Source organism: Buteo buteo, chromosome 17 (assembly GCF_964188355.1).
Source record: "Buteo buteo chromosome 17, bButBut1.hap1.1, whole genome shotgun sequence".
NCBI classification, from domain to species: domain Eukaryota; kingdom Metazoa; phylum Chordata; class Aves; order Accipitriformes; family Accipitridae; genus Buteo; species Buteo buteo.
Genome location: NC_134187.1, coordinates 17,468,804 through 17,487,726, shown reverse-complemented (window position 1 = coordinate 17,487,726; position 18,923 = coordinate 17,468,804). Strand labels below are relative to the sequence as shown.

At 40.3% G+C, this 18,923-nt stretch overlaps 1 long non-coding RNA gene across 1 annotated transcript; it reads right to left on the bottom strand.

The window, feature by feature from the left end:
- Window positions 1-1,436: 1,436 nt before the first annotated feature.
- Window positions 1,437-18,834, bottom strand: LOC142041212 (uncharacterized). The gene is made up of 5 exons (XR_012653377.1): window positions 18,685-18,834; window positions 17,690-17,753; window positions 17,422-17,577; window positions 9,328-9,433; window positions 1,437-1,617 (listed from the first exon to the last, which is right to left on the bottom strand). It is a non-coding gene; the product is annotated as an uncharacterized LOC142041212 (long non-coding RNA).
- Window positions 18,835-18,923: the final 89 nt, after the last annotated feature.

Here is an 18,923-nt window from a genome sequence, read left to right as displayed (position 1 = left end):
ACTAAGTGAAGGATTTTTTTTTTAACTCTCAAAATCCATTGAAGTGTCCAAAAGATGTTTATATAATATTTTGCAATTGTGTCTCAAGTTCTCAACCATATAACAGTTCTAGCTGGTTAAGCACAGTTCAGACAGTCAGAGATAACAAGGCTTGCTCCTTAGAGCTGACAGCCTTAAGTCCTGATTCAGGGAATTACTCCTAAGTCATGGCACCATTTAACTGAGATTGATGGGATTTGTGCAAGTACTTTGATTTCCTCTGTACCAAAACAATTAATGATTTAATTTGTTCAATTAATGACCATCATCACTGCCATTTTTACTGTTAAAGAACAACAAAGAATTAATTGTAGTTTGAGATTGGTAAAAGCCACAAAATCTAAGTTACATTTCTGTCACAAATACTCAATACAGCTTAGATTCAGTTTTGGAGTCCAGTCTTCCAAGCATTTAAAATGGACTCTGTTATTTGATGAGATGGTTGCAAAATTTAGACTTGAGATTTGGAAGGCTGCAATGCGTGTCAACAGAGATCAGGCTCAGACCTAAGTAGTTGGAAAAATATTTCTGAAATGAATAGTAGTTATTTAGAAAAGCTACTCCCTTTCCAACATAACTCACAGGTGGACTGGAATAAGTGGACCTGTTCCAGTTCAATGAAGGATTAAGCTAAACACTTCTATTTTCAAAGTAGATTAAGTGAAACAAGAAGACATTTTGATTCCCGAATTAGAACTGTCCACACGTGCACTTATGCAGGAAGAGCTTTTGCACTTTAAATGCAAACCTTACTTTCATCCAAATTAACTTTCAGATGAAGGCAGCAAGCCTTGAATTATTGTGTCCATTGTTTGAAAATTCATAGAAAAGTATTTGAATGAAAAGTAGGCTTCTCAAGTTCGTAGTGTGGACATAAAGATAATCAGTTGTAACAGTTCTTGCTAGGTAATGACTAGCCTGATATTTAGAACCTGTTTTGAATTTATAGTGACTGATTGTGTAAAAACTAGTGATTCCAATAAGTGCTTCCAAAAAAGAATTTAGTGAATTCAAACATTCTGAACAACTGTTTTAACTCTCCAGCAGTTCAAAACTAGACTTTATTGTGAGAGGAAAAAAAAAAAGACTCATAATTACTGAGAAGCAAACACCTAATCTTAAATGCCAATATTTGTTACCTCAAGTTTAAATTTCTTGGATTTGTAACCCAAATATGACGGAGCCATGAGAAGAGATGGTAACTCTGTAAATATTGTCCATCTGATATTTTATCTTATTGCAGGACAAGGTACCAAATCACTGCACGAACCTCCTCCCTCATTGCAGTTATTGTTTGATCCGTAGGTTAGTTTTACCATTGGTTTTTACCATTGGTTTTAACCGCAGTAGAGTGCAATTATGCAAATCCTGGTACATATGCATGAGGTTAAATTACGTCTTGCTGTGTAGCCTTGTGCTGCCACAAAAGCAACCCTGCAAAGTATGTAACTCCATGCACTGTTACAAGTCCTCTATTACCATTTGTTTTATGAAGTATCTTCATATATTCAGCCTCATGAAAAGTGGTCCAGGATTATAAGCTTCATTCTGAAGTATCTTCACATGCAGCCATGTCCACTGAAATATTAGAGAGTTTTATTGCAGGTTTGGGCCAGCAGTATTTCAAGTCCTTTTTATTCAATGGCATGTGAGGCAGCATAGTCATGACATATAACATATCCTTATACATTCATTTCAAATAACCCTAAAATTCCAATGTTTCTTCCTGAAGGCAATGTCTTTATACAAGGTCCTATCAAAAATAAACCTGCCATAAAAAATGTTTATGTAAAAAAAGAGATTTTTAGTTGAAAGCATAAAGCCTGCTCCTCCATCAAAGTAGTCATTTGGGTTAACTTTGAAGCTTGATTTAAATATTAGCAAATGTGCAAGATTTATTGTTGCCTTTACACAAAGCAAAAGGGCATTAAATGTGCCCCAATGTCTTCAATGAATTAAACTCATTTCAGTAAATGTAGATATGTTTCAGCTAATGGCTTTGTTTATAATGTGAAGCAGCAATTATAAGCTATATCTGGAACACCGATAAACTCATCCAATCACCTCTCAGATACTGGCATGACCAATTTAAAGGGGACTACTAAACTTATGCCTGCTAAATTTCCATTTGCACGCACAACTGCAGTAGCTGGAAATGTGCAGTTTGATTTCCATACACAGCTTTGACTTCTTCACAGACAGTGCTAAAGACAGGTATCTAGAATTCTACTGGAAATTTGCCCCCTGTGACTCCTTACATGCTAGTATTCTTGACATGGTCCATCCAACTATTTTCTGAGTTCATATTTATATAAAAAAAAGTCTTGCAATCCATTATGTGATTAGAATGGAAATGCCTGCCCCAAATGCTCCTGTAATAGATCTGATACTCTGAAAATACATTTAAATATCTAGACCTAGCAGAAGAGGACTGCTTATTTCCACTTCTGCAGCTCATTTACCCCTGGGAGAAATCAATAAAGAAAATTTAACCAAGAAACTTGCAAAATAAATATCTGATAGATTCATTAACATGCAATAATAATCAATAAAGAGGGCTTTCCTAGCATTAAATGACTAGCTGGAGGAACCATTAACTGTGAGAAATTTCCAATGCAGAGTGGAATGTGATCTTGAAAACACTTATGTACATTATCAGTCCTCATTCTTACAAAATAATACTGATTTGTGAGACCCAGATTTACTCATTAAAGTAACAGCCAGATTTACTCATTAAAGTAACATCCTGCCTAAGTACCATAACATACCTATTGTTTCTTAGGTACATTAATAAAGTACCATTTTTAGACCATTTCTTAAAAAGTTCTGCAAATACTACTTACAAAATTATTTAAAAAAAAAAAAAAAAGCAGTTGCTTTCTTAAGAGCTTTAAATTTTTAAGTTGAGTTCTACGTTCCCATAGATACACTGCTTCAGTCCTATAAAGGTCTTGCTTCAGCACAGTAAGCAATAGGGAAAGGGACTTACTCTGGACATTTCAATAGGCTTAGCACCTTCATTAGCTAAGTGTTCCTCCAGTGGACCCCAATGGGATACACCTTTTTTTTTCCTTTTTCATTCTCAGAAAGAACTAATTCTTGTTCGTGGCCCCGCAGTTGATCTCAGCACAATAAATATGCAACTGTGTCATTTCTCCCCAATACACCCCAGGCACCTTTCTCTGGCTGGGTCACACAGTGTCAGGTGGTTGCAAACTACTTATCATCATCCCAGATCATTTGTACAACAGCAAGTATCATCACTGACCTCCCCCCTAGAAATGTGAAGATTTTAGTTTATACACAGAACCATGTTTTCTAGAAGAATTCTTAGAATGATGGAATGGTTATCAACACAAATAACAATCAAATGCCTCTGCTCCAAAAGAAATGAGTTATTCTCAGATGTCACATCAATCCCATCTTATCCAATTGTACATGTGAGGAATAATTCTCTGATGCTACAGGTTGTTCTGCTTTCTTGCTCTTTGATGAAGATGATCATTATGCTCCCCAGGATAGGTCTCAAAGACATTTTTAAGGAAAGTGCTTGACAAAGAGAGAGCAATCTTGGAAGAAAAAGAGCCTATAAAGAAAAATAATTTTCTTTAGATGCAAAGGAGGCAGAGAAGGGTAATGTATTTCTCAAAAGGTCAGTAATGGAATACACAGCTTTTCATCCCTATGTCACCAGTTCAGACATAGCTGATGTTGTCAGTGATCAGAAGTGGTGAGTTTACAAACGCTGATAGGCTGCAAAACATCCAAGAGGCAGAGTGATTATCTACACAGCATCAGAGGTGGAAAGGAGGCAAAATAGGGTAAAATTAATGCTACCTTTCAAAATAACATGAAAACACATCTCTAGACAGAATACAGTTAAGAGAAAGCCTGTCTTCATGATGAGGTGGACTAGTGACCTAACAGCTGTTTTCTACAAGATGTTTTCAGATCTAACAGGACCATTGCTACACTCAGGTCAAATGAAAATTTTCCCCAGACTACCTTCTAGGATTGCTGCTGGTCTTTCAAACATTCATCAAAACTCCTCTATCATCATGTCCATAAAAAACCCAATCATCTATGCTTGCTAGGTTCAGAATGGCCAGCAAAGTTATTTTTTATTTAAAATATTATTGTCAAGTTCAGTATTTAAAAAATCATTACCACATTCACTATTTTAAGGTATTCCAAGTGATGCTGAATGTCAATGACTGTAAAGCTAGCCTGTGCATCCTGTATCACCATCAACACCATTAGTTTGCTTTTACTGTCTTCTTTCAAGTTTCATGTAGCCTCTTCAGCCCTGGGGCTATGTTATCCTATCTACTAACTAGTACATTGGATTCTGATACTGCCTGGGCTTTCAGGACACTGCTGCAGAACAAATCACCATCACGATCAACATCTGGGGAGCCGTGACATTGCTAGATGTGAGCTTGGCTCAGTGACTCCATTAGCACCATCAATACACATCCAATGGCCATGTGAGCAGCTATGTGATGTAGTACTAGTCACTTCAGAATAATCATTGACTGACTTAGTGCACAGACACAGAACTGACAATTAAATGAACTAACAGCTTCAATTTACTTGCCATGATCAATTCAAGCTACAGTGCAGTCATGCAGGGAAAAGTTAGGAACAGCATGACCAAGCCTGAACCACAGCTCCCATTTTGTGACACAGAGTCTCCCAATAGAGAGTTCTTCTGTCAAGGGCAAATAAGACATCTTAAAAATAATTTTTCATGGTTAATCTTAAAGGTGGTCTTTCAGACACAAGGAAAAAGATGTTGGCCAAGAAAACTATGGAACAATGAAATGGAACAGCTGCTGAGTGGGCTGCAGATCTTGTTTGCAGTGAGAAGGGAAACATCCTGCATCTAGAATGGAGTCTACTGAGTATCTGCATATAACCCATACCTGGGTCTGATTCTTTGCTGTCTCACATAATGGGTATTTAAATCTGTGCAAAGACTGTGAAACACAGTCAGTCTGAGCAGACTTTTAAACCCACTTTGCAGCCCACAGAGCAGGACAGTGGAGAGCTAGTCCCCAGACCCAGCATAGGAGCTCCGTGCCATTATGTGCAGTAAAACCTACATTTACAGTATGTTTTTCCAGGCTCCTCCTTGTCCACTTTTTTTCTTCATCCTGAATACAGGAATGGTTTATTTACTTTTCATATCTCTATCCTGTCTGAAAAAGGTACAGCACTCTTTAAAACTGATAAAACACTAAGTCACACTGAAGTGGTTTTGTGAAACTTATCCAAGTTCTTCAGTACAATTGACGTGGTTTCCTTTTAACATAGATTTGGCAGAGTTGAATAGACTCCCTGGAGACTCCACAGTTATTTTCAGTAGCGACAAGAGCCCATCCCAAACATAACTTTCAATCTGTTCATCCCTCCTTGAATACTAAATAGAGCCTTTTCCTGTTATAATGTACTGAAACCAACCCTGTGTAATAAAAACACCTCCAGCACTCCAATACCACCTGAATTACTTTCTAAGATATGCGTCCTAATGCCACAATTGCTCTCCTTATTAGATGTAGATCAGGCCAAAAGGACCGTGCAATGCCTTTTATCCAACCCTACCAGCATGGGAAGTTCCACTAGGAGATACACATTTGTGACAGGGGCAGCATATAGCACCTGGAAATTTAAAAGAAGCACTAATGAAGAGAGGGTGCACCCAGAGGACAACAGAGATTTAATGCAGGCCAGAAAGTGTTGGGATTCCTCAAAAAAACACAATTAACTTTCAAAATAAAGTGCCAACTTAGTAGTAGTTCTATGTAACAGTATCAATCAAAAGCAACAGAGAGAATTTACACCTTTTTTTTGGCCAGTGACTCATCTTTTTAAAGGCAAGTAAGAGAATTCCCCATCATTGGTCTTTTAACCCATTTGTATAGATACAGGATCTCTGCAAATGCAATGCAGTATCAGTTTTGGCAAAGGCATGGTTATTATGGAAGCAGTAACTTTGATTTTCCCAGTAACTGTCTGCACATAATCTCACTAAAGTCTTACACTACAACAATAAAGTTTGGAGACCGTTTTCATGGTGTTCATATTATTTTTTCTGGGACTGCAAGATTATTCTAAAGAAAAGAAAACAATTAAGATGCGTTGTTTGATTGTGATCACTCATTCAAACAAATGCATCATTTACAGAAAACATTCCTCTCACATTTCACATTCTCCAAGTTTATATAACAGTGTGCCCCCTCTTTCCAACAATTTGCATGCAAAGTCTGAAAAATTTCTCTCCTAGTAGGAAAAAAATCTTACCCACACACATGCTAGACACCTTTTAATGTCTTTTCAAAAGGAGATGGGTCTCAGGATAACATGCAAGACATGAAAGGCCCAAAGACTGCATACAATTCTCTTGTGAAACAAGAGACATGATGCTCCGACAGTGCAGCCAGCCTTTAAGCATTACTATATGTCTGCAAACCAACCTGTCTTCAGTCCCACAGCACAGCTGCAGTCCCAGGGGGTGGTTTCCCGCAAGCCCATAATGCCAGGCTGGCTACTGGCTCTGACAGCCTTGGCACCAGCCCTTTCACAATTCCGCACATCTCAGCCCCTCTTCAGAGTGCACGTATCCGAGTGCCGGTGCCGGGGGCTGATCAGCCGCAGTACCCGGCACGGAGGCACTGCAACAACAGTGCATACCTAGAATGTAAAAGGGGATCTGAAGAATAACTTACCCTGACAGATAACAGAGCCAATTAAAAACAGTGACAGGATGTCTGCGCAGCTGTACAGAAATCTCTGACAAAGGAAGAGAAGTGCAGTGCTATCCTGCTATCTCTGCTCAGAAGAGAATTTCTACCGACTTTGCTGGGCATTGTATCAGTTGAAAAGTAGCAAAGACACTTAAGAGTGTTGTCTTAAGAGATTTCTCAGTTGCATGACACATGCATTCAAAAGATAACAACTTCAGTTTCCTATTACTATGAATGCATTAAGCTATGTTTAATAACAAGCACAGCATCATAAATATCCCTGAAACCATTTTGTTTATCTTCTGGCATTGAATTTGATATGACTAGAAACACTTCAAAATTTGTTAAAATAATTTGTAAGCCAAATATTATCATCATGGAAGCTCACGCAAGTGCTCGTGCCTGTGTACTGGAAAAAATATGAATAGCACATTATATTTGGCATGATTAGTGGGTGGTAGTAAAACATTGTAGAACAGGTTGTAAGAACAATTTAGAGTGGTACCGAATGGTTGTATTATTAAATTTCAACATTTTGTTTAAGACAGCAAATACATGGTCTTGTTCTACTCTTTAAATTATTATTTATACGGACTTAGCTGTCCTCTGTTAAATAATGTCATATAACCATTGACCCAAAAAAGCAATTGATCAGCTGAACAACATAGAAAGATTTAGCATCTGTATACAACGCAGCAGCCTTTTTGCAGTTTGGGTACCTAAGATGAAGTACTATATAAAACCACCAGTGCCATTCAGCAAAATGTGTCTCCAAAGGAAATTAATTAGAATTACTTTAGCCGCCTTGTTCTAGGATTGCAGCCTAATGCCAAATTTTGCCAGGAAACCAGTCCTGATCTCTTCCTATTCCTATTGCTCGCTGGCGGCAGACAGGGGGTGCAGGGGCCTGGACACTTTATTTTGCATACATTATTGACTTCTCAGTTTACCATCAGTTTGACTTCAGTGGGAGTCGTCACCAAAAAGAAGACAAGACTTGGTGTGTGACCAGCTCAAAAGACAGTTCATTCTCTGACTACTAAACATTATGCAGAATATTAAAAACCAACTTTTGCAAAACCCAACTTGTATAGGCTTTGTTGCAAACTGCTGAAGGGTGTACATACCAGTATTTACACCACCAGCCATTTACTAGTGTTCACCCTACCTCCTATAGTCCTCACACATCCTCCCTGGAGAGGCAGTCTCAATGCAGCAGTCCCTCCTGCACACTCAAAAGCTACACCACCAAGAATCCAAACAGTTCTCCCTCCTACCCTGTACTGAAGGAACTATTAATTTTTTTAATGTGCCACACAACCCACTGCTGACACCAAAAGCAATATTCCCAAGAACAAGATTGGGTAACAGATTTTGTTCAACGCCTTTAAGCCTTTGAATGACAAGATGTCAGCAGCCCTGATCAAGCAGTCATAGAATCACAGAGTCATGGAATGGTTGGGGTTGGAAGAGACCTCTGAAGGTCAACTGATCCAACCCCCCTGCTCAAGCAGGGTTACCTGAAGCAGGTTGCCCAGGATGATGTCCAGATGGCTTTTGAATATCTCCAAGGATGGAGACTTCGCTGCTTCTCTGGGTAACCTGTGCCAGTGTTTGAGCACCCTCACTGTGAAAAAGTGTTTCCTGATGGTCAGATGGCACCTCCTGTGTTCCAGTTTGTGCCTGTTTGAGTCCATAGCCTGGTAGAAAGATGACAGGGAACAACCAGCTGGGGTACTAGGCACAGTGGCAAGGTAAGCAGGCATTGCTATATGAGAAGACAGAAACTACTCCAAACCTTTCTATGCACAATTATAGGCTCCATACACATAGGGACCTGTTTTTCACTCCTTTAATGGTCCTGTCATGAGGTTTGTGATACAGCTTCTGTCACAAGCTCAACATGCACCCTTCATGCTCTCCTATCCCTATCAGAAGGTCAGCCTCCATCTCTGTAGTGATGGGTACACTTAAATAAATAACAGTGAAACTTCTGCAAACAGTCATCTGAAAGGGCCAAAAAGCCTAATTTTGTTCATTATGGAAGCTTGGAGGCAGGATTTTGAAACTTTGTTCTGGTTGGTTTTTTTTTTTTCTCTGGTAAAATATCAGTTTAATGTTTTCGGAAAGATTTTGCTTTTTTTTTTTTTTTGTGTGGGCAAATCATCAAAGCCTATTAGTGTAATACTTGCTATCGTTCATTTACTGGAGAAAACTCGTTAAACACATGTCACTTCAAAACTGCGTGACATAACATGAAATTGAAATGACCTTTATTTTGGCGCACTACTGCACTGACTTAGAGTATTACTAAGACCCAAGCGTTGCCTGTTTATGAATGCCAGTCAGGCTATTAGTACGGCTCTAATGTCCTCAGAGATTGTGCAGCCTATGAGCAACTGTAACTGACTGCAAATAGTGAAGTAGCTGTGGGGGAAGATCCACAGCTTATCAGGAGGAAAAGCCACTACTTTGAGACAATAGATTAATTTATGTTGGAAATTTGACTAAATAGAAGTGGAAACTTTGACCAATTACTCACTTTTGTCAGATGCTGTTTCAGTGTTTGGCCTCCTGTCTTGCAATCCATGAACTTGCATCTTGGGTCTAGGTTACTTCTTCCCATACATATGGTTCTCACGCCAAGTCTGTAAGAGTGACAGCTGAATGAGTCACGGTCATGCTTAACTTCAACCACAAAGGTGTCTAATTCTTAGGCTTAAAAATGCACATGACTGCATCATAAAAAGCCACAGGCTACAACACAGATCTTCAAAGCACTGCCACAGAGCGCACAGATGTGTATGTCAACCCTCTTGCACCCACCGTCCCACTTTCTGGACTCAGGATAGTCAAACAAGAGTCAGATTTCCACTCATTTCCTGAGGTTGCTCAACAGCTTTGGACAGCATCAGATGGATGCTGTGGATCACTAAGTTTCTGTCCCCTGGACCTTTTAACACACATTTAGCTGTCCCCCTCTCTCATCAGGGGACTCCTCCTGAAGAGGTGCTGAGCTCCAAGACAAAGACATGACTGATTCTTATATCTTTTCCAACAAGGGGCTCCATGGCTATAGCAAATGCAGCATTTCACTGTGTCCAACTGAGGTCCTTCTCCTGAAGCCTAACAACACAAAAGACATTTTGTAATAGCTCCCTTTGAAATCAAATTAGTAATGTTTCAAGGCGTGACCCGTAAAGGGCTGCTGTCCAGAATCTACATGTGTTTGACAGATACATCTTCCACCTAACGGGCCTCTTCAAGAGTACAGATGGAATCAAGATGTGTGAACAGAGCTCCAAAAAGAGAGCCATGGGATATCAGGATACACAGCAAAGCACTCTATCTCAACAGATAAAAAGGAAACAATATCAGATTCAGATACAGTGTGAAATAGCTCACTCCAGCTGGTAGGACAGATTCTAACACCATTATATAGGTGAGATTATTGCAGAGGAAGATGCTATTCCATATGTGCAAAAGCTAGCAAAACACAGCCCAAAGTAACTATATAACCTTGTGCCAACTCCTTAAAAAGGTCATACAAAGTCACAAACTCCTTTCCACATATGTCCATACACTGCAAAAGGCTAAAAGTTACTGTGGGCTGTAGCTCCGTATACCCAGGTACCTGATGGGTTGGACACTAGAGTCTTTTGAAAGCAGCTTATTTTTACCTAGCTAGCTAGCCATTTGTCAGCTGAAGGACTAAGCTTGGCAATTTATGCACAGTGTGTGTTTGGTTTCAAAGGGCTAATAAAGATCAGGGGACAACATTTCAGAGATAAACACGTGGCAAGAAACTGTGGGTCTTGAGGGTAAAACCAAATGAATGGAAAAGTTAGAAAAGAAGATGAGTTTTCAAGTTTGCCATGATGTATTTGCTTATCTGCCAGAAAACTAACCACTCCATTGTCCTGCAGGGTGAATCTCTCTGGAGCAGGACTATGAAGATGAGAACCCCTCCCCATAGTGTATGAAAATGAGAGAGCATTTGGTGGCTGGCCTTTCGAAACATCCAGAGGTCCCATTTGAATATATAGAGAATTAATTTAAAGCAGGGCAACTTCCTAGTGCAGGCCAGGGCTCAGCTCCATAATACTTTTTCACATGAATTCACAGACAAGAAAAGAAAAATCACGCTAGTATATCAAAAACCCCTACAACAGCCAAATAAAATGAAGCACCTGCTGGCAGGAACTCTACCAGCTACTACTTGTCACCAGTGTCTCCCATCTGAAAAGGGGACATGACTAGAGATGAACTATGTGTATTTTATAAGATGAAACAGAGTACATGGCAAGGCCCTAAAAACAGCTAGGCTGTGCAATCTACTCTACGGACCAGCCACTTCTGAAAAGAAACCAGATACTTTAGGCTAGGACTAGGAGCCAAGGCTGAAACACCACAGAGAAATGCCTGTGATTGACAACAGCAGAATTCACTGATGGTATAACTCAACTTATATCAGACTCTCAGTGGCTCATTTCTTCAATGACCTTCAAGTTCTGCCTCTGCTAACAACAGGAACGGCAATCATTTCAGGAAACAGAACAAATTTCTGCCTTCTCACAAGAAGAACAGAGGAGCATGCAGTATTCTTACACAGTTCTGAGATAAGATTATAGCCAGGATTTGGCCCAAGTTTATACATATCAAGATTTTCAGCTGCATTTGATTACTTTAAAATGCCATAAATCACTGACTAACACTCAAGATTTTCACATAATTTTTCCAGGAAGTTACTTTAGTGACCAGGGAATTGTCACAGTGATTACAGAACTACATGCAAGTGCCATCCTGATAAACCTGACAACCCCGTGAGACGTGTGCAATATGAGATTCAAACCCTGATATGAAGGACGAACCCAAACAAGGTGGGAATTCAGTTCACTCTCCATGTTCAGGCAGATCTCCCTGCTTGGACTGTGAAGGTGGTCAGTTCTCATATTGAGTTTGGTCATGAACAGCTGTTCTTCAGGACAGGAGTGAGAAAACCAGATCTCTACTACTAGAATTTGATGGTCAATGACTTTGCACATGAATCCTAGTGTGGCCACAGCTCTCTCTCTTGGATTATAAACCTAGTTAAACCTTTGATTAAGGAGTTAGTAAATGAATGGTAACCTGATCATTGTCATCTGTATCAGCAGCAGAGTTATACCCTCCCATTGTATCTGAGGCAGTAACTAGTGTTCTCCATGTGACTTGTAAATAACCTTGGCCCTGGAAACTGTGCTGTTGGAGTAGTGGGTAAGAGGAAGCTTTAAAAAAAAAAAAAAAAAGGCATTAAAACTAGGACTAAAGCCCAAAGGCAATGATCAGTCTGTCTCACAGACTGTCACTCAGGTTGAGCTGATACTTACGCACCGAGTTCCCCCCTAGAGTGGTACCTCTTTCTTTTCAGTCTATCATGACATATTTACAGCTCTGTCTCTCAGCTGTCCCTACTGAGACTCCAGGGATCCACAGTGGCCCGTCATGAATGTTATTTTTCTTGAGCTACTACTGCTTAGAGCCAATAGAAGATATTCAGCAAGGTATTAAGAGTCTGTGTTAATGTGATTTCTGTCATCCCCATATATCCTGGATTAGGTTAAACATATTCTTTCTCCCCTTCCCTGTTTCAGCACTGCTTCCAAATGTATATGGTATAGAAGTAAGCGTGCATTAGCTACATCTATACTAGAAAATTGAACAGCCTGGGACTGTTCTTCAGGATTACAGCTACTGGTTGCAGATAGTTCCTATTCATACTACTTAACCTTCTTAGCCTCCAAAACAAGATGGTCAGGTACATATTCAGAACACGTCCCTGGTTGGAGTTAATCCCTGAACGGTGCCTGTAAATTATTTGAGAGAATCCTAGTTGGCCCAGGTCTAAAGCCTGCCAAGCACTCTTCTAACACTTTAAGTGTAGACAACACAGTGCCTGGGAATGTTTCCTCACATTTTTTTCAATAGTATAGACATTGCTGTAGAGAACAGAAAAAGAAACTCAAAGTCATACAGAATCCAATGTCTAGTGTTTTGGTTTTACAGTTGGGTTTTTTTGTTTTCATTTAAACTCCTGGTCAAAACTGCCTTACAATCTACCAATATATCCTACTGGTTTACAAAACTATTCAATGCTCCTATGAAGACCTTGATTAGCTGTAAATGTATTATCAAACCTGAGTCATTATATTAGACACAGGAAACACTATGGGTAGGTAAATTATTCAATCACACCCATAAACAATATAAATCTTTCAGACCAGAAGGGGTCTAACTGTCTTTCAGACCTCCATGGAGAAAGAGGAGAGACTGAGTCTCTCCTAAGGGGGTACCCAAACTGTATCATTCAGCAGATCTAAAACAGAAACAGTTATATTAGAGAGCAAGCAAGCATTTACAGGTCTCTACTCTAGAACAGAGTACCCCATCTCCTGTCTGTGTGACAGGTCCCACGCTAAGGTCACTGGTTACTGGGTTATTCACGCATTCATTGTTGATGCAGAGTCAATCTGTTCCTGCTCAGTTATGCAGCTAGCCACATCAGCCCTCAGTTTCACTGTCCTTTCTCAAACACACATCCAGACACAAGGACAGTGGTTTCAAATCCTTACAGAGTAGAAAAGCTCTCTGCTCAGAGACAAAAATCCCTATCTCTCCCTGGTATCAATACTTAGTAGCAATAACTCCAAGGTGTTGAGACCACATTTAGCTTTACGGAATAAAACATAACAAGCTGTCAAAATGTGCATAAATAAATTAGAGTCATTATTCCAGCTTAAGGTTCTGGGGACATAAACAATCCTCTTGAAGTTCGCTGTGACATATTTTGCAGCAGGAGCCAAGCATTAAAATTACGTCCTGTATACAGACAGCTGTAAATGCATTCTGTCTTAGGGCCTGGCACTGCGGCACAGAAACCAACAGGCCTGCCTTGGAATAGAAAATAAAGCAGTCCGGGGCCAATTCCCTGCCCCTGAGCACAGGTTTTATGGCACAGCCCACGTCCATATGGCTAAACTCTGTCCTTCTGCTCACTCCCCAAAGAGGAGTCCTCATCCATATCTGCCTGGCTCACGCTGCTGCCCTAACCCATATCCAGACACCATTGCAGAGAGTGCTGGCTGGCGCAGGCAAAACCATGCAATGGAGCATGCTAAGAGTTAAACACCACAGGTCACTTCATGCCACTGCTCCTGGCCCTGCCCAGGTTACTAACACAGATACAGTCTGGGACTTCTGCTAGGATATTACCCTAAAACATGTTTACCTTTCCATCAGTGACTTCCAGTTGCATAATAAGAAATGCAGTAAGCAAGATCCAAAAAAGGCATGAGGAATGAAGACATACATAACATTTTTTGTGTTTAGAGACATAAAGGAGCTGTACCAGGTGAGACCACAGATCCACCAGCACTAGCCAACGGCATAAACTTTGGAAAAAGTATGAGATCAGGGTATGCGTGCAGTGATACTTCCTCAGTACACCCTCCTTTGTGACTTGGGGACTTCCTGAACCAAAAGTGGTATCTTGGTATTTAATAGCCCTCTGAGGATTCTTCTGAAAGAAAATGAACTCTGGATTTAAATGCTGCATAATTAAAAAGGCAATGAAAATAGGCTTTAACAATTTGAATTATAAACAAGGAGCAAACCTATTCATTCAGAAAACGCATTTTACATCAAAAGAACATCAAAACAAGGATGAACAAGAGTAGTGTCATTAAAAGACAGTATCAAGCTGAAAGCTACAATCTCTAAGAGCAAAATGGCACTGACATCCCCACAGAAGGCTTTTGCTTGGGCTCAGTGCACACAAAACAAAACCAAAACAAATTTCATAGCGTATTCAAGACAGAACCTGCTGTGACAGAAATCAAAACAAATGGCTAATAACTCAGCAGCAAAATGTAGGATTCTTCCTATTTTGCAACCAACAATTCTTATAGTAAAGTTTTTTCCTGATGTTTTCTGGTATGCTACTTTAAGGTTTTGAAAAACCACCATAGCAGCTGTGTCTTTGGGTCCTTATGGGTACTTTTGAGCTATTTGCTAAATCCATATTAGAAGCTGAGGCAGCTGTGGCAGTATGAAGAACTGTTCCACTCCTGAGTGGGAAATTCCATGAGATAAAACATTCTTGCATTTTGTCCAGCAGAAATACTGTATTTCCACTGAAAATGCCATACTAATAAGCTCACTAATGATGTCTTTTCTAGAAATAAATAAGACAGAAGAAATTTCTGATGCTCTCTCTCTGTCTCCCCCTTCCCCTCAGCCCTTCTTTCCTCATTCTCTTCAAAGTGGGAGCAAGGTGGTAAAAACAAAGAGCTAAATGCATTTTTCCCCCTAATAATAAAAAAATGGATATTCCCTTACTTGTCCCCTGATGTATCAAAAAAATACCATGGGAAAACCATTCTGCTTTCCAAAACTTGTTGTTTACCACAGAAAGGAAAGACTGCCTAGAAACACACCTAACACAGAAAGGTTCTTGCTTGCTCTGTGCTTACTCACAGCTCACTCACAGCCATGCAGATGCAAGTTTTAACATCCATGATCTGACTCCTCTGAGACTTCCCCTCACCTCCATGTACTTTGTAAACATGACACAAAAGCATTCCAATATTTTTATTTGGGAAATTAGGGAAAACCTACAGAAATTGATTTTGAGCAGATGATGGCACAATTCTGACTAGAACAGAAATCAAGAAGAATGCGAAGTCTTCAGCCAAACTTGGGAAGGAGGTATAAGGTGCTGCAACGCAGAATTCTCACATTCTATGTATCACCATCTGATATACATTAGAGGAATGCTGGTTATGTCATTTGTTTCTGTTCTGCCAAAAATATCTTCATGCAAAATGGTGCCAGCAGTACTGCCAACCTCACAGGGATCCTGTGAGGACAATGAACTGCTTTGCAGTGTTCCTACACTGGGCAAATATTAGATGAAGGATTGAGGAGCCTAGCACCACCCTATGGCCTCCTCATATGTCAGAGAAGCATACAGGACTCTTGGCATGCAAAGCAGCTCTATTCATTCTCACTTGTAAATACTGTTGTTATGGATTGTCAGCTACTCAAAAGAGCAAAACACAAGCCCAGAGTTTTGCCAGCAAAGCCCGTGAAGCAAAAGCAGTTGTGATGTAGCTGTGATCACTAGATACCAGCCAGGGCAACACAAGAAACAGAATATCCAAAGACACACAGGAGTAGGATGGGATCAATTTATCAGCCAACAAACTCAACATAATTACCACTAGCTATAAACAAACTGATTGCAGTACTATTTAAACCTAGTAAATTAGATTTCCTTTCACCAGGGGGAACAATCTGTGCTCTGGTGCTCTACTGTGGACTGACAGGAAGGTAGGGAACCATGCATGCCACTGGGGAGAGATCTGTGATCATTTTACCTAAACCAGCATTGATCTGGATTCCTCAGATCACTAATCACCTTCAGATTACAACACAACCACCATACCAATGCAAGACAAAAATGAACTGTTTACAGCTATATGTGTAAGATCAAATTAAATAGGGAAAGGGGAGGAGGGGAGTGCAGGACAAAAGAATCTAATAAAATCAGATCAGAACACATTTGGGTTGCAAAGCATTTAAGAAAAAAAATCCAGGAAAAAAAAAATGTTAAATGATCCTTCAAACTAACCAGTAACTCTAGTAAGTCAGCCATACAGCAAGGGCTCAATGTTCAATACTAGCTTTATAGGGAAGGGAAGTGTTTTTATGACGTGGAAACTATAGTAAGGGTAGCAGGTGACACAAGCCCCTCAAAAACATTGCATTTTCAAAGCAGTTTCAAACATCCTCTCAGAAGGAACAGTTTTATATGACAGTGTCCTCAGGCCTCTCACATCCCATCAGTGATGTCCATATCTTGGAACATACATGGAAAAAACAGAGGCATCTCTACAAGGTATCCCTGGAAACAGGCTAATACACAGAAAAGGCAGCTTTACAGAAAGACACCGTGAGGTTCCCCATTTCTTTTCCCCTCAGGCTATGTTGTGCCAGGAGGAAGGGCAGACATAATAAATATGGGAATCCCCCAAAAAACTAAGAAAGGCTTTTCTAAAAATACTGTGTGTACAAGATTATATCCTACTCCTTTCCCCTCTGGTGGTTACAGTCCAGATTACATAGGCACACCTTATCACTGAAGACAGACAATTAAATATGTGAACGGCTGTCAAGTAAATGGTCTGTGTTCTTGTGAAACCATTTCACCATTCTTCCACAAACAGGAAAATATTTAGCAAGAGGTGTGCAAACTGGGCACAGATGCAAGAGTGTGATTGAAAGGTGGGTGTCATCTGCTGAAAGCAGATCTAGACAGAAGGATTCAGCATGAAAAACATTTCCTTTGTCCTCCAGACTTAGAATTTTCTTCCTCTGGCCTGAAAATGTTCGTTACTTTTATTCTGAAATTTCGAGTGTTTTCTGTTCACACTTCCAACAACAAATTGTCAGTTGTGGTCCCATATTTACAATATTTCTCAGAAAAACCTATTGATCACAGCAAAATATTCCCCTGCTTGCTCACATAGACTAAAGCATTTGAGCCACTGGAAAATACAGCAGAGAATAAAACATTCAGCCATTAAAACCCACTTACCCAGTTTCTCTCTAACAGCCCTTCAGAGCTTCAGTTCAGTGACATGAGAAACTCCCAAATCTGGAAAGTGGTCAGTCTGCAGAGAAAGTACTTTCCAATGGCTTTGATGTGTTCTGGTGAGACTCTACATTACTCCAAAAGCCCCAGGGACATACACTGTAGTAATATAAGGGTTGAAATTTGTCCTTATATTTTTGCACCACTAAATTCCTACATAATTTTCATTTTGAAGACTTAAGTGAGACTTAAGCAGTACATAGCCTCTTACCAGGTCTTCTTTGTGTTGGCACAAATTTCACCCAGGCAAGACAATATTTGCTCAGGTGCAGTACCTTGGGAGAGAGTTAATCCCTTTCATTTCTGACACAATAGTTATTATGTACAATAACTAATAAAAGCCACTCTCAAGATCGACAACCTACACATTTTCAATTTCCTCTCATGTACTCTAGCCTTTCATAAGCTCCTTTGATCCTGTATAGGTGTCAATCTTTGTATGCATATAGGTCACAAGAAAGTTCATCTCATGTTAATAGCCCAGTCACCTTTGGATGCATTGATTTTAAGCAATTTCCATTTCCAAATTTCAATTTATCATCTTATTTCAGTCACTCCATTATTCTCAAAGACACCAAGCTACAGGGACCATGATTTTGCTTCGACTCCGTATTAAAGAGGAAAAAAAGTCAAGTCAAATATCAGAGCTTCCTTCTTGCCTGGCCAGTTGGAGACACACGTGCAGACTGTACCCTTCCCTGTCAAGGGAAAGGTGGGCCATCTGAGGCAGGGTTTACTGGAACTCCTAACCCAGCAGTAATATTCCTGAGACAGTGATCAGACAGAAATCAGACAAAATGTGGAATCGAATCACACAGGCTCAGGATGCCTTGTGAAATCTGCACCGAGGGCTCTGAATGTAGGGAAAGGCAGAGGGCTGCCTGACGCAGGCACGCCTAGAAGAGCTCTAAGGCAGGGTGCTGCCTTGGGTTTCTGCATGGAGCACAACCCTCCCCTCCTCTCCCTCCAGCACCAGAGGCCGAGCACAGCCCTTCACAAGTGTACATGCTGGACGCTGCCACAGCCTGGACCACCCCCCCCAAAGTAAGACGTCCCATAGTTTTTCCCATTTTCCACACACCACCAGTACCAGATTAATGCACCAAAAGTCCTGCCTTCTTTGCTGCTTCAAAGAGGGACAGATGCTGCCAGCAACAGCATGCAAGTCAAGAGGGACTGGACTTAGTCTTTTCTGGGAAGGCAAACCTTATAGAAATGTTTGTTTTCACTCTGCTGTTCGACATTCCGGCTAGTGGGAAGCTTCAGGAACTTGTTCCAATGGCTTGTTTCTCCTGCTCACTCCCCTGGCAAACTGAAATCAATATTGTTAGATTCTTTTAATTCCCTTAAAGACTCTTTCTCTCTCTCCCCCCGCCCTTTCTGAGGTCACACAAACTTTGCTTTGGACTCCAAACTATTCATTTTTCACATTACTCATTTTAGGT